The sequence below is a fragment of the Balaenoptera acutorostrata genome, chromosome 13, assembly GCF_949987535.1.
Source record: "Balaenoptera acutorostrata chromosome 13, mBalAcu1.1, whole genome shotgun sequence".
Classification (NCBI taxonomy): Eukaryota; Metazoa; Chordata; class Mammalia; order Artiodactyla; family Balaenopteridae; genus Balaenoptera; species Balaenoptera acutorostrata.
Window position 1 is genome coordinate 80,088,280 of NC_080076.1, and position 12,645 is coordinate 80,100,924.

Here is a 12,645-nt window from a genome sequence, read left to right on the forward strand (position 1 = left end):
AGCTTAGAGTCTGGTGCGGGAGCCAGATACTACATCAGGGGTGGGTTTGGTTTTGATTTGAAGCACATAATGGCAAATTGTGATTCCTACTATGAAGAGAACAGACTATAGTGCTTGAGACCAATAAGAGATGGAGATAGAAAGATTTGGGGGTGCCCAAGGGACTGAAGGAGGTCTTAGAAAGCTGTGTGGCACTGGGCTAAGCCCTCACCTCTCTGAGCCCGTTCCCAGCAATTTAAACAAGGAGGTACATTACCTGTCCCTGCGTTGCTAGGGCATGAAATGTGATCTCCCATGGAAGGGGCCCAGCACAGGTCCCGCCCCACAGTAGCCTCTAAGTGGGGCTAGTTCCTCTGCATTCGTTGATCCCAGGCATAAGCCTCCAGACTATTTAGCCCTTGGAACATTCCAGCCCATGCTGGACACCTGGGAATAGCAAAAAGAGCCCCAGTTGCCGGCAAGCTCAGGAAGAGGCCTTAGAAATTTAGGAACTTCCCAAGTAGCCTTTCCAGGGCACACCCTGATTTTGGGAAGAGATGCTATCTGCCTCTTCTTCCTAAAATGTTACATCCTAGTGACACGAACATAGCAGCTCTGTCTTCATTATTGTATTGTCATTGTCGAGTTTATTGTTGCTATTACTACTACTAATGATAATAATGACGGTGGTGTTTATATTGCAGCCTGTCTGCCCAGTCAGTCTGTTAAGGACTTCCATGATTTTCTCTACATGCCCAATATCCACCCAATTATCTACCAGAAAGAAAGGGGTTGTCTAAAATCTAATGCAAGGGTCAGCAAGCACTTTATGGAAAGGGCCAGAGTGTAAATATTTTTAGGGTTTGTGGGTCTCTGTCATGACTGTGTGAAAGCAGCCATTAGGAAATATGTAAACAAGTAGATAGGGCCGTGTTCCAATAAAACTTTATTTATAAAAATCGGCAGTGGGGGCTGGAGTGAGTTGATGTGCAGGCCATTGTTTGTACCCTCCAGGCCTTAAAAAGTTTCTCATATTACATGCAGGATGTGTAGAGGGTGATGCACTCACAATTACCTTATTTTGAACAACATATTAGTCTGAAATGACTTAAATCAGTGTTGTTGTGGAAACTTTCATGTCGCTTGTTGGAATCATTTAACAGTCTTTGTAGTTGGTGGGTTTCATTCCTTGTTACTACGTATTTTCCAAGTTACCTTAAGATGTTTATAGATTTAACTTCTTAACTAAAGATTTGTCTGTCTTTCTGAAGGGGTGGTTGTAGAACCATAGCAAACCATACGGGTATTATGGTGCAACCCATAATGAAAATGAATATTTATTCAATACTAAACCTACATAGATTTAGTAGATATTCACAAAATATGATCTCCCAATTACAAGTGTTAGAAATTCTTAATAAACCTTTGTAGATCAGACATAGTAAAGATAAATCTATAGGACAAATGAAAATCGATTGTCATGGGAAGTAAATGAGTGGGTGGGTACACATGACTTAGAATAAAATTTCCAGTGATGACATAAGGTCAGCATTTGGAAAAAGGCTGTGTCTCAAACAACATAGGTGAAAATGAAGGTGATCTGCTCTGAGCCTCCCTTGTGATGCCTGAAAAAGTATCTCGAGTGAATAGAAAGACACAGGTGGGGTTTGAAGAAAACAGTTTTTTAAATGGGAAGGTTGGGGAGGGAAAGCATCAATTTCTAAATTAATGTATTATTTTAACACAGGAAGTGATTTAAAATGTTGTTTCTATAACTAAGTTAATACAGCAAATGGTAGGAGACATTTGATTATTTCATCTCCATGTCCTTAAAGGCCAGTACATCTGAGCTGTTTAAAAAATGGTAATTTCTCCTTGGGAAAATAGGAGTACACATTATGGGCAGGCAGAACTGGTACCATCTGCTTTGTTTCCAGAGCCTCTGCAGGGCTGGGCTTGGCGCACAGTGGGTAGTAATGAATAAAATGAATGAATGAGAGAGTGAGTGAGAGAATGAATGAATGAACAAATCATTTGAGCACTTCCTGTTAAGCACACCACCTCAAACTCTAGCCACTGAGGAGGTCCACAGCCATTTGGCCAGCTATGGGAAATTCACTTAATCCCCGCCTATGACTCTTCCCTCTCCCAGAATTTAGTATCTTCATCTCTTTCTCAAACAGGAAAGGCCAGGAGAAAGCCAGAGGGTTCCCTCAGCCTTAGAGCTCCTGGATCTCAACTCCCCCAAAGCAGGACAAACCAAGCCAGACACAACCCTGCCCCAAAAGAGGGGGGCAGGGCATGGGCTAGGCAGGAGCAAAAATGGTAGAGGTGGGATTCTGGAAACACTTTCTCCCTAGGAGAAAGAAATCAATGCAACTCAAGGCTTGGACTGTCCTTTCTGCTGCCCGTGGTAACTCTGCATGGAGGCCTGAGAGTCTTGTAGGGAAAGAATGATGGGGCGAAGCGAGAGATGGGAGGGGAGGACAAAGGGAGATCTTTGATGGGAAGGCAGCTGGTCCTGGTCAAAGCTACCACTATTGATTGAAGGCCCGCCTGTGCCAGGCATAGTGCCTGGGCTTTACCTCCTCACCTCACCTGCATCATTAGCCCCATTTGATGGCAGAGGCAAGCTACTGGGTGACACTGCTCAAGACCACAGGGTCAGTAGTTCAGGGAGGAGCAGGAGTGCACCTTCTCTGTCCATCTGCAAAGACTGAGCTTTTAACCACAGAGTTCAAACTGCCTCTACATTCTTGAACTGGTAACCATGACAATGATAAGAAAATCAATAAAAATAACTAACACATAGACTTCCTATAATCCAGGTTTTACGCACAGAACGAGTCACCATCATTATCCCCATTTTATAGATGAGGAGACTGAGGTACAGAGAGGTTAAGTAACTTGCCCAAGTTAGATACGGAGTGGCAGAGTCAAGAGCTGGGTGACTAGCTGTCCTGGTTTGCTTGGGACTTATTCCCATTTTAGTACTGAAAGCTGTGTGTCCTAGAAAATCCCTCTGACCAGGGCAAACCAGGTCAGTTGGTCACCCTAACCAGGGACAGGCAGCAAAGGACATGTGCATAACCAGCTCCTGACCCTGCTCTGGGGAGCAGCATGGTATAACTGTTATAGGCGTGAGCTTAGAAGTCAGGACTAAGATCCAGGTTCAAGTCCAGCCTTTGCTTAGTATAAGCCACAGGGTCTGTACAGCTTAGTTTTCCTTATCTGTAAAATGGGAATCGTAGAATCTACTTCATTTTCTGGTTTCAAAGCCCGGGGCTGCACACAGGATGAATGCCCAGCCGTGGTTAGATTGTATGGTCACCCCCATCGCTGTAAGACAGTAATAGGTTAGTCCAGAGGGAGTGAGGTGGGAACTGCTCAGGCAGGAAGGTGTGTTAAGAAAGGATTAAACCAAGCATCTGCTGAGGCCGGGTGAGGGGAGCCCGCGTCAACCTCGGGTCACACCAGCTGCTGTCATCTCCCGTCCCAGGCGCCCAGATATCCTGGTGGGGTGAGGAGGCATCTGTGCCGCCCACCCAATCCTGTCTCGGCTTCAGGGTCCGGAGAGAGCTCCTCTGGCTTCCTCCCTCCTCCCTCGGCTATTTGTGGCCCTTGTACTGTGACAGGGGACGGGGAGGTGATGCTGGTCTTTTCCGTCCCATGTTCTATTCCTGAACAGTGGGAATCAGGATGTTCAGCCCATCGAGGCCCCCTAATTTTCTCACCACCCTCTCTGAATCGCAGACTGAAAGCCCTGCCTGGCCTTGGCGCTGCATGAATAACGAGTCCAGGGCTGAACAATGAATGATGTGTTTCTCCGCCTCCCATGCTAATTCGGATTCCAGCCCCAGTGAAGGTCATCATTCAGTCATTCAACAAACACTGAGGGAGGCCCAGTACCCCAGTAAGCCTGTGCTCTGGACCCAGACTGCTCAAGGTTTGACTGCAGCTCACCAGTTGCCTGACCTGGTTGTCAAGTTCGTTAGCCTCTCTGTAACCCAGTGTCCACATCTGGAAATGGGTTCATAATAATCCTCACCACATAGTGTTTTGTCAAACCCTTAGAACAACGTCTGGCAAATGGTAGGTGGTCAATAAGTGTTACTTACCATTATTCACAGTATTATTAATGTTAATATTAATATGCCTTACACTTTCATTATATCCTTATTTCTGGGCCATTTTGAAAGTACAGTTGACCCTTGAACAACACAGGAGTTAGGGGCACCAAACCCCCAGGGCAGTCGAAAATTCACACATAACTTTGATTCCCCCCGAACTTAAGTACTAATAGCCGACTACTGAACAGAAGCCTTACTGATAACATAAACAATGGATTAACACGTATTTTGTATGTTATATGTATTATATACTGTATTCTTACAATAAAGTAAGCTAGAGAAAAGAAACTGTTATTAAGAAAATCATAAGGAAGAGAAAATATATTTACAGTACTGTACTGTATTAATACTCTAAGTTTACATCATCTATTTACAAGATGACTCATTTGTCCATACCTACATCAATATTGTCTTATAGGATACAAAACGCTGTAGGTACTGTATGTATTACTAACACTAGACATCAAAAAATGAAAAGATAATGTGAAAAATAAATTTATATTTACTTACAGCTATAACGATTCATGCATTGATAACAAAGCAGCAGCAGTATGATTGCTTTGCGGTCACCTAGTGTAAGTCTGTGTTTGTGTGCCTAAGTTTTGACAAATTTTAACTTCATAATAGATTTGTATTTTATGGTAGTAAATGATAAAATAGACTGGTATCTGCATATATTTTATGCATTCATGACATACCTAACATTTTCTGAATTTTTCGTTATTTCTAGGCTATGCAGTTCACCTGCGAGTTTTTTCAAATTGTCACAAATCTCCAAAGTTTTATCCAATATATTTATGGAAAAAAATTTATGTATAAGTGGACGCGCACAGCTCAAACCTGTGTTGTTCAAGGGTCAGCTGTACAGAGCAGCAACTGAAGAGAAAAGTCTTACAAGGGGCTGAACACTAAGAAACACAACTTTTTCTTGTTAAGGTCCAGCTTCATGGGCATGTGGGCAACGCAGCCACACGGAGCCCCACACTGAGAAGGACCCCTTGCTTGAGTTTCACTGTCCTGTGGTCTATGTTGAATTGAGTGGTGTACGTGAACTTCAGGAGACAGTGGCGCATGTGCTGAGTTGAATCCTGGGCTCCTGGCTCCCCCACCTGCCGCCATCTCCTGCTACAGATTATGCAGCTGGTACCGCGTGCCCACCTCCGACTGAGTCACTTTGATGTGCAATTTTGCTAACAGAACCTCTGTCTCTTTTCTCTGTCTTCACAAATATTCCCTTCCATGTAGGAGCAAAGTGGGGAGAGAAAAGAAAAATAAGAGAAAGCAATGAGGAAGGAGGGAAGGAAATCTCACCCTGCCACCTACCTCATCCCACAGCAGCCAAGGTTGGAAAACTGACTCCAACATGGGGGCACCTCGCTTTGCCTCTCTGAGTCTCAGTTTCCTCATCTGTAAAGTGGGTATAATGAGAAAGTCTCCCTTCTGGGCTCCTCAAAGGATTAAGTGAGACAGTGCTGGACTTGATTCTGTGCCTGGCATTGAGGGAGTACTCAGTAAATGGTGTTTCTATAGTAGTAGTAGCAGCAGTAGTAGTGGTAGTAGTTAGTAGTAGTGGTAGTAGTTAGTAGTAGTAATAAGGAGGAGGAGGAGGAGAATGGTAGTTAGGTGGTAACTAGACTTATCGTGGTGATCATTTTGAAATGTACAGACATACCGAATCACTGTACTGTGCACCAGAAACTAACCTAATGTTGTATGACAATTACGCTGCAAAAACAAACAAACAAAAGAACTCATAGAAAAAGAGATGGGATCAGTGGTTACCAGAGGCAGGGGTAGGGGGGACAGGAATTGGATGAAGGCAGTCAAAACATACGAACTTCCTAGTGTAAGATAAATAAGTACTAGGGATGTCATGGACAACGTCATTACTATAAGTGACACTTCTGTATGGTACATGTGAAAGCTGTTAAAGAGAGTCAGTCCTAAGAGTTTACATCACAATGAAAAAAATTTTTTTTCATTTCTTTTATATTGTATCTATATGAGATGACGGAGGTTTACTAAACTTATTGTGGTCATCACTTCGTGGTACATGTAAGTCAAATCATTATGCTGTATACCTTAAACTTACACAGTGCTGTATGTCAGTTATATCTCAATAAAACCAGACAGAAAGAAGGAGGAGGAGGGGGAGAAGGTGGAAGAAGGGGGAAAGGAGAAGAGTCAGCAGCAGCAAATCTGGTCTCACCAACTGCATACACAAGTCCTAGGACCAGATCAAAATTGTCCTCTCTCCAGGCTCCACTTGCAAATTGGTTCTTCTGCCCATGAAGACAAAAAACAACCTTTTTTTGTTGTTATTCTCTAGGTCACTTCCTCTCCTGGACAGCAGGTCCTGACCCAGAACTTCCTGCCCCAGTTAGTCTGGGCACTTCCATCCCAAGCTATGCCAATCAAATCCTGGCTTATTATAACACAGACATTCACCAAACCTACATTTGCATCAAATGCCCAGATTGGCTGGTGGCTGTGTTTTACAGTATTGTTTTAATTACTATAAGCAAAAAAGAGATAATGAAAATATACCTGAACGTATGAGTCAAGGAAGGAGATACCCACCCGAGTCAGGCACTGATCTTTTGTTTACGTAAGAGATTCACTCAGCAAATCCTTTTTTATGGCTGTAGTAAAAGAGGGAAGCTGTACCTCAGCTTCAATGACAGTAAATTCTCAACTAGGAATAAATTTTCATGATCAGTTGACATCTGTCTGGTCAGAGGACCAGAGATCTTTCTCCCGCTCCGATTCTTCTTCTTCCCTCCACAACTCAGAATGAGCTACACTCATATAACCAATTTAAAAAAAAAATACATCACTTCTCACTGGAGTGTAAATTGGTTCAACTTTTGGGGAGAGGAATTTGGTAGAGTCGTTCCTGTGAGCGCCAACAATGTCTAAACGGCTCGATCCAATAAATCTGCCTGCAAAGACCTCACTTAAACAAATAATCTGAAATGGGGGCAAAAGTGACTAATTTCACAACATTTATTGTAGTTTTCAGTGTAAAAGGAAACAATGGGATCACTACCAACAAGGTCTTGCTAAGTCAATGTTCTGATTATCTCTTATTATGTAACCCAAAGCTTAGTGACAACCACAGTTCTTTATTTTGCTGATGAATCTGCCACGTGGGCAGGGCTGGATGGGGATCCCTCCCTTCTGTTCTATTTGCCTGTTCTAACTGGGGTTGACTCAAAAGTGAAGGGCTGGACAGTGTCTCTTGACATGGAATTTCCAATATGGTAAACTCATCTTAAATGATGGCTCAGGACTCCAAGGGACAGAAGGTGGAAACTGCCAGTTTCTTAAGGTTTGGGCCAGGAAGTAGGTACAGCACGACTTCTGTTCTCTTCTATGGACCGAAGTCACAGAGCACCATGCCTCTATTCAGGGCCTGGGCCACAGACCCACCTCTTCATGGGAGGTGCATCTAAGAATTTGCAGCCATCTTTCAGCTCCCCAAATCAGTTATGCTATAGTCACGCATGCTGCAATGTTATTGGCATCACTAAAAATGATGTTAAGGAAGAAATTTAAATGTTTGTGCTAGATTGAGGTTAAAAAAAAAAACCCGGACAAAAAACTTTATAGACAACTTGATCCAAACACCAAAATGCTATATCTGGTGGCTAGAAAGCTGAGTTGTCTTCTTCTTTACATTTTTTTCTGTTTTCGAAGATTTTCACAGGCCGGGCCCAGCCCATAGACCTGCTCTGTCTGGCTCTCACAGTGATTGTAAGCTTAAGAAAATTCATGTTCAAATCAGCATTCTTCAGCTCTAATGAGGAATTCTGGCCATCTGCAGCCCCAGCTGGCTGGTGGGTTACTGACGACCCCTCAGGCGGGGTGTAGATTTCCTGGTTTACCACGGCCCCTCGCTGGCCTGTTTCCTGAACTTATGATTTCTGCCCGCCTTCTCTGGGCATTTGAGTCTGCAATCCCCCAAACCATATTTCTAACCGAAAATCAACCATAACAACTTCATAAAACAAATCTAAGGCACAGCACGTTGAGATGATTTGTCTGGAGAGAGGGGAATGGTGCCTGAGATGCAGGACACCCATGATTTCCCTGCACCTTGTGCAAACTGGTCCTTATTCCAGACCTCCTGGACAGGAGCTTCCCTCACGGCTCCCACGTCATGCTTGCTCCCCAAGGGCACATTGTAGGTAAGGCGTGGTGGTCCACCGGCCACTGCGGGTCCTCAGCAATGAGGCAAAGCCTCAAGAAAGGGGTGGCCAGGAGAGTCTGGGCAGCTGAGGGAAGGGCTAGAGACGTGAGATCGAGAGCAGTATAGACACCGGCATCGGCAACTGGAGTAGGTGCCTTGGGTTTGGGAAGAAAGAGACAAAGAACGAAGTCAGTGGTAAAAGGAAAGAGCGTGAAATGGCCATTGCATGCTTCCTAGCAAACAAGATAGAGGGCAGCAAACCCTGGCCGCCCCAACTGCTCCCACAGTCGCTAGCAAATTGTCCCTCGGACAGCTGGAAGGAAACTACCCCTCTTTCCGAATTACAATCATGTGAGTATCAACTTCATGATTTTTGCTATATGTGTAAATCACCTGGGCCATTATTCATTTAATATTTTTCTTTAAGTTGATCTAAATGGAATCTTTTTTTAAAAACAAAAGAAAACTCAGTTTTATCTTATGCAATTCCCTCTGAGATATCATGGGAATCATGGGTGATGTGCTACACACACACAATGGTGTGCTACAGCTGGCCCGGAAGGTTCACGGAAGCCAGTGTTCAATTTTCAGGGGTTTTGCAAGCCAGCCATGAAACACAGCCATGGTGAAAAATTAAATTATATAAGCTTGCAGTTAAATTCTTTTAAAGATAAGGGTAACAAATACTGAGAACTCATCCCTTCCTAATTATTTTACTACATTTTACTGTGATCTCCGTTCTTGAGGTTATTTTCACCTGTTGCATCTGTGTGATGGAAATACTGTATTCATTGTATACTCTTGTACATCTTTTTCCAGCTCTGTGTTCAGTGACACAATGGCAGCTTGACAGTAGGAGTATTTACACCGTGGAAACTGGCAAATACTCCAGATCAGGGCTCTCTTCCCCTGCAGAGCTGATGGCTGAAGATTCACCGACATACCGCATCTTTGTGTAATTATTCAATACATATTACGTGTCTAGTGTAATGTGTGATGTAAATATTTCCCCTAACGCACACTGAATCAAACTCAGCTGTAAATTTAGAACTATATATATTCCTATACTTCCTAAAAGGTCTTGGTGTCCCTCAGTGAGGACGTGGAGTATTTTGACACTCACTGGCCCAACCCAACAGTCATCCATTAGGTAAACTGAGGCCCTCATTGAGTTTGCTGAGACTACACAGTGAGTTCAAGGCCAACTCCAGCTTCTGCCCTACCCCCCACCAGTGCCCCGTCTCTCTGTTCCACGCGGCCTCCCTCCATGGACAGCAGCGAGTCACATCCCCGGCGTACACTGTTCAGAAGCTGCTCGAACAAGAGGGGGCAGCCCGAATGAAGGCGGAAGGAGGGAGGGAGCTGGGGGGCTAAAAGGGTCATTAGAAATTCACACAATTAATTAGACAGTGCTGGGGACACAGCCATCTCTAACCCATTGATAAGGACGGCAGGGGGCCTATTCCCCCCGGGGCCCCTTGCGGGTTACCGCAAGCAAAGCTCAATGGTCCGCCTCCCCCTCAACCCACCCCCTCCCCAAATCCGCTTAAATATTTGATGCAAAATTAAAGCCCGTTCCAACTTTTATGAGCAGCGTAGCAGTGTCTGCTGCCGCTGGGCGCTCACCGCTCCCACCATTTCCCAAGGAGCACCCCACCCCCACCCCCCATCCTGGGCGGGCTCGTCCTCCATCAAGCCAAGTGCATTAGGACAATTAGCACCAGCCCACTGGCGCCAATTAGCAACCAATAGTGTCTATATTAGGGAGAGGGAGCGGCGGGGGCGCCTGTGTCTCCAGCCGGCCTTCACACTCAATTACATTAAGTGGAGGCTCCGAGCTGCGGTCGGTGGGAGGGACAGTTGCTGGAGTAACTGTGTCTCCTCTGTGCTGCAGGTGATCTTCTCCCAGCTCCCTGATCCGGAACTGACTGCTTTTCCTGTCCGCTTACATCAATACCCACTCCTTCAAAAGGCAGGCGTAGGGCAGGCGCGCGGTGGAGGCTGCAGTGTCCAGAGAAGCAGGTCATGGGGCTAAGTCATAATATGGAACATTCATTCATTCATTCATTCCACAAATATTCGCGGAGGGTCTGCTGTGCACCTGGCGTGCTTCTACAGCTAGGACCAGCTACAGAATTGGCACTGCTCAATGCAAAACGAGAACATGAGATTCACTGTTCAAAAACTATTAGGAACTGGGCTTCCCTGGTGGCGCAGTGGTTGAGAATCTGCCTGCCAATGCAGGGGACACGGGTTCGAGCCCTGGTCTGGGAAGATCCCACATGCCGCGGAGCAACGAGGCCCGTGAGCCACAATTGCTGAGCCTGCGCGTCTGGAGCCTGTGCTCCGCAACAAGAGAGGCCGCGAGAGTGAGCGGCCTGCGCATCGCGATGAAGAGTGGCCCCTGCTTGCCGCAACTAGAGAAGGCCCTCGCGCGGAAATGAAGACCCAACACAGCCATAAATAGAAATAAATAAATTTAAAAAAAAAAAAACCTATTAGGAACTTTACAGTGATGGCACAGAGCATTAAACCAACTGCGGGACCTTCCAAGCAGGAGACCTTCTGAGCCCGGGGGCTGTACGCAACAGCACAGCTGTGTGTCCGTGGAGCCAGCCCTATCTGGGTTTGGGGTTATGGTAGTGAAGAAACCTGAACAAAAATGCCTGCCTACAGGGGACCTCACATTTTGATGGAGGGAGACAGTCCTTAAATGGTAAACGAAATGGATTAGTAAATTGGCTAGTTCGTAAGAAGGGAATGAGTGTCGTAGGAAAAAGGAAAAAAAAATAGAGCATGGTAAGAGGGGTCAGCAGGGCCAAGAGGAGTGGGCAGGGTGCAGGACTAAATGAACACGGGAAGAGGTCTCGCGATGGTGAGATTCGAGCAGAGTCGAAGGAGGTGGGAGAGTGAGCCTTCCAGGTGAGGAAACAGCCAGTATAAAGGCCCTGTGGCAGAGGTGTATTTGTCATTTTCAAACAGAGGCAAAGAGGTCAGGGTGGCTAGAGTGAAGTTAAGGGGGAGAGGAGGAGACGGAGGCCCAAGAATTAAGAGGGAAGAAGGGCCATTGGGTGAATCAGGTAGGACCTTGTTGGCCATTATGAAGACCATGGATTTTACTCTGTCTCAGGGAGCCACACTTAAAAGGCTATGAGCAGAGGAGAGAATGCATTAAAAGGATCACTCAGAAAGCTGTGTTGGGACTAGACAGTAGGGAGGAAAACATGGATGCAGGGAGGCCCATGAAAAGTCTACCCCTAGGCTCTGTGGGCTCTGTGGTCTCTGTCACATCTACCCAACTCTGCTGCTACAGCACAAAATCAGCCGTATTTGATGCAGAAACAAATGGGCCTGGCTGTGTTCCAATAAAACTTTATGGACACTGAAATTTGAGTCTCTTATAATCCTTACACGTCGTGAAATATTTTTCTTTTGCTTTCTTCCGCAACCATTGCAAAATGTAAAAACCAACCTTAATTTATAGTGTACCAAAAAAAAAGTAAAAATAAAAAAGGCAGCAAGCCAGATTTGGCCCAGGGACTGTAGTTTATCAACCCCAGATTTCTGAAGTAATCCAGGGGGGACCAGAGTGGGAACGCGACATGAGGGCATTGGGGAGATTCTGGATATATTTCATGGTACAGCCAATAGGAATTCCTAGAGGTCAACTGCAGCGTGTAAGAAAGAGAGGAAAACCAAAGATGACTCCAAGGTTTGGGGCCTGAGCAACCAGAAGGATAAGATTCAAGATGCACGTAAATGGAGACCTTGGAAGGTGATGGTTTGAGAGGGGGGCGGGAGAGGATGGTAATCCTCATAATGCTATTTATTAGTTATTTAATTGGGTGTTTAATATGTGCTCAGCTCTTTAAGAACACCCCTTCACTCCATCCTTCCATTATTCAGTGAATTTGACTCCAGTTATCTCAACCCATTTCACAGATGTGGTAACTGAGTCTCAGAGGAGTGAAAAGTCTTTCTCTAAGATCACCAGCAGGTAAGTTGCAGACACAGGTCTTTCCCACTCAGGAGCCTGCATTCAGCAGTATAACATGACTCTGCCCATACTGCTTTTGAAATCTTATTTGAAGCAAGAAACTAAAACAGAAAGGAGAAGGCTTCCCAAGCCCACATGTTGGTTTAAGCTTTAACTTGTTATTGGTTTAGAGGTGTATGTTTCAACAAGCATCTCCCCATCTCTGGGCCTCAATCTCCCCTATCTTTTCATGAAGCTCCAGAACCAGAGACTTTCCCAGGTTCCTTTCTAATATTTGCTGACACCCTGATTACTCAGCTTCTGAGCAAAGCAACCTGGGCAGGGATGGTCCAACAGCCTAAGGAAAG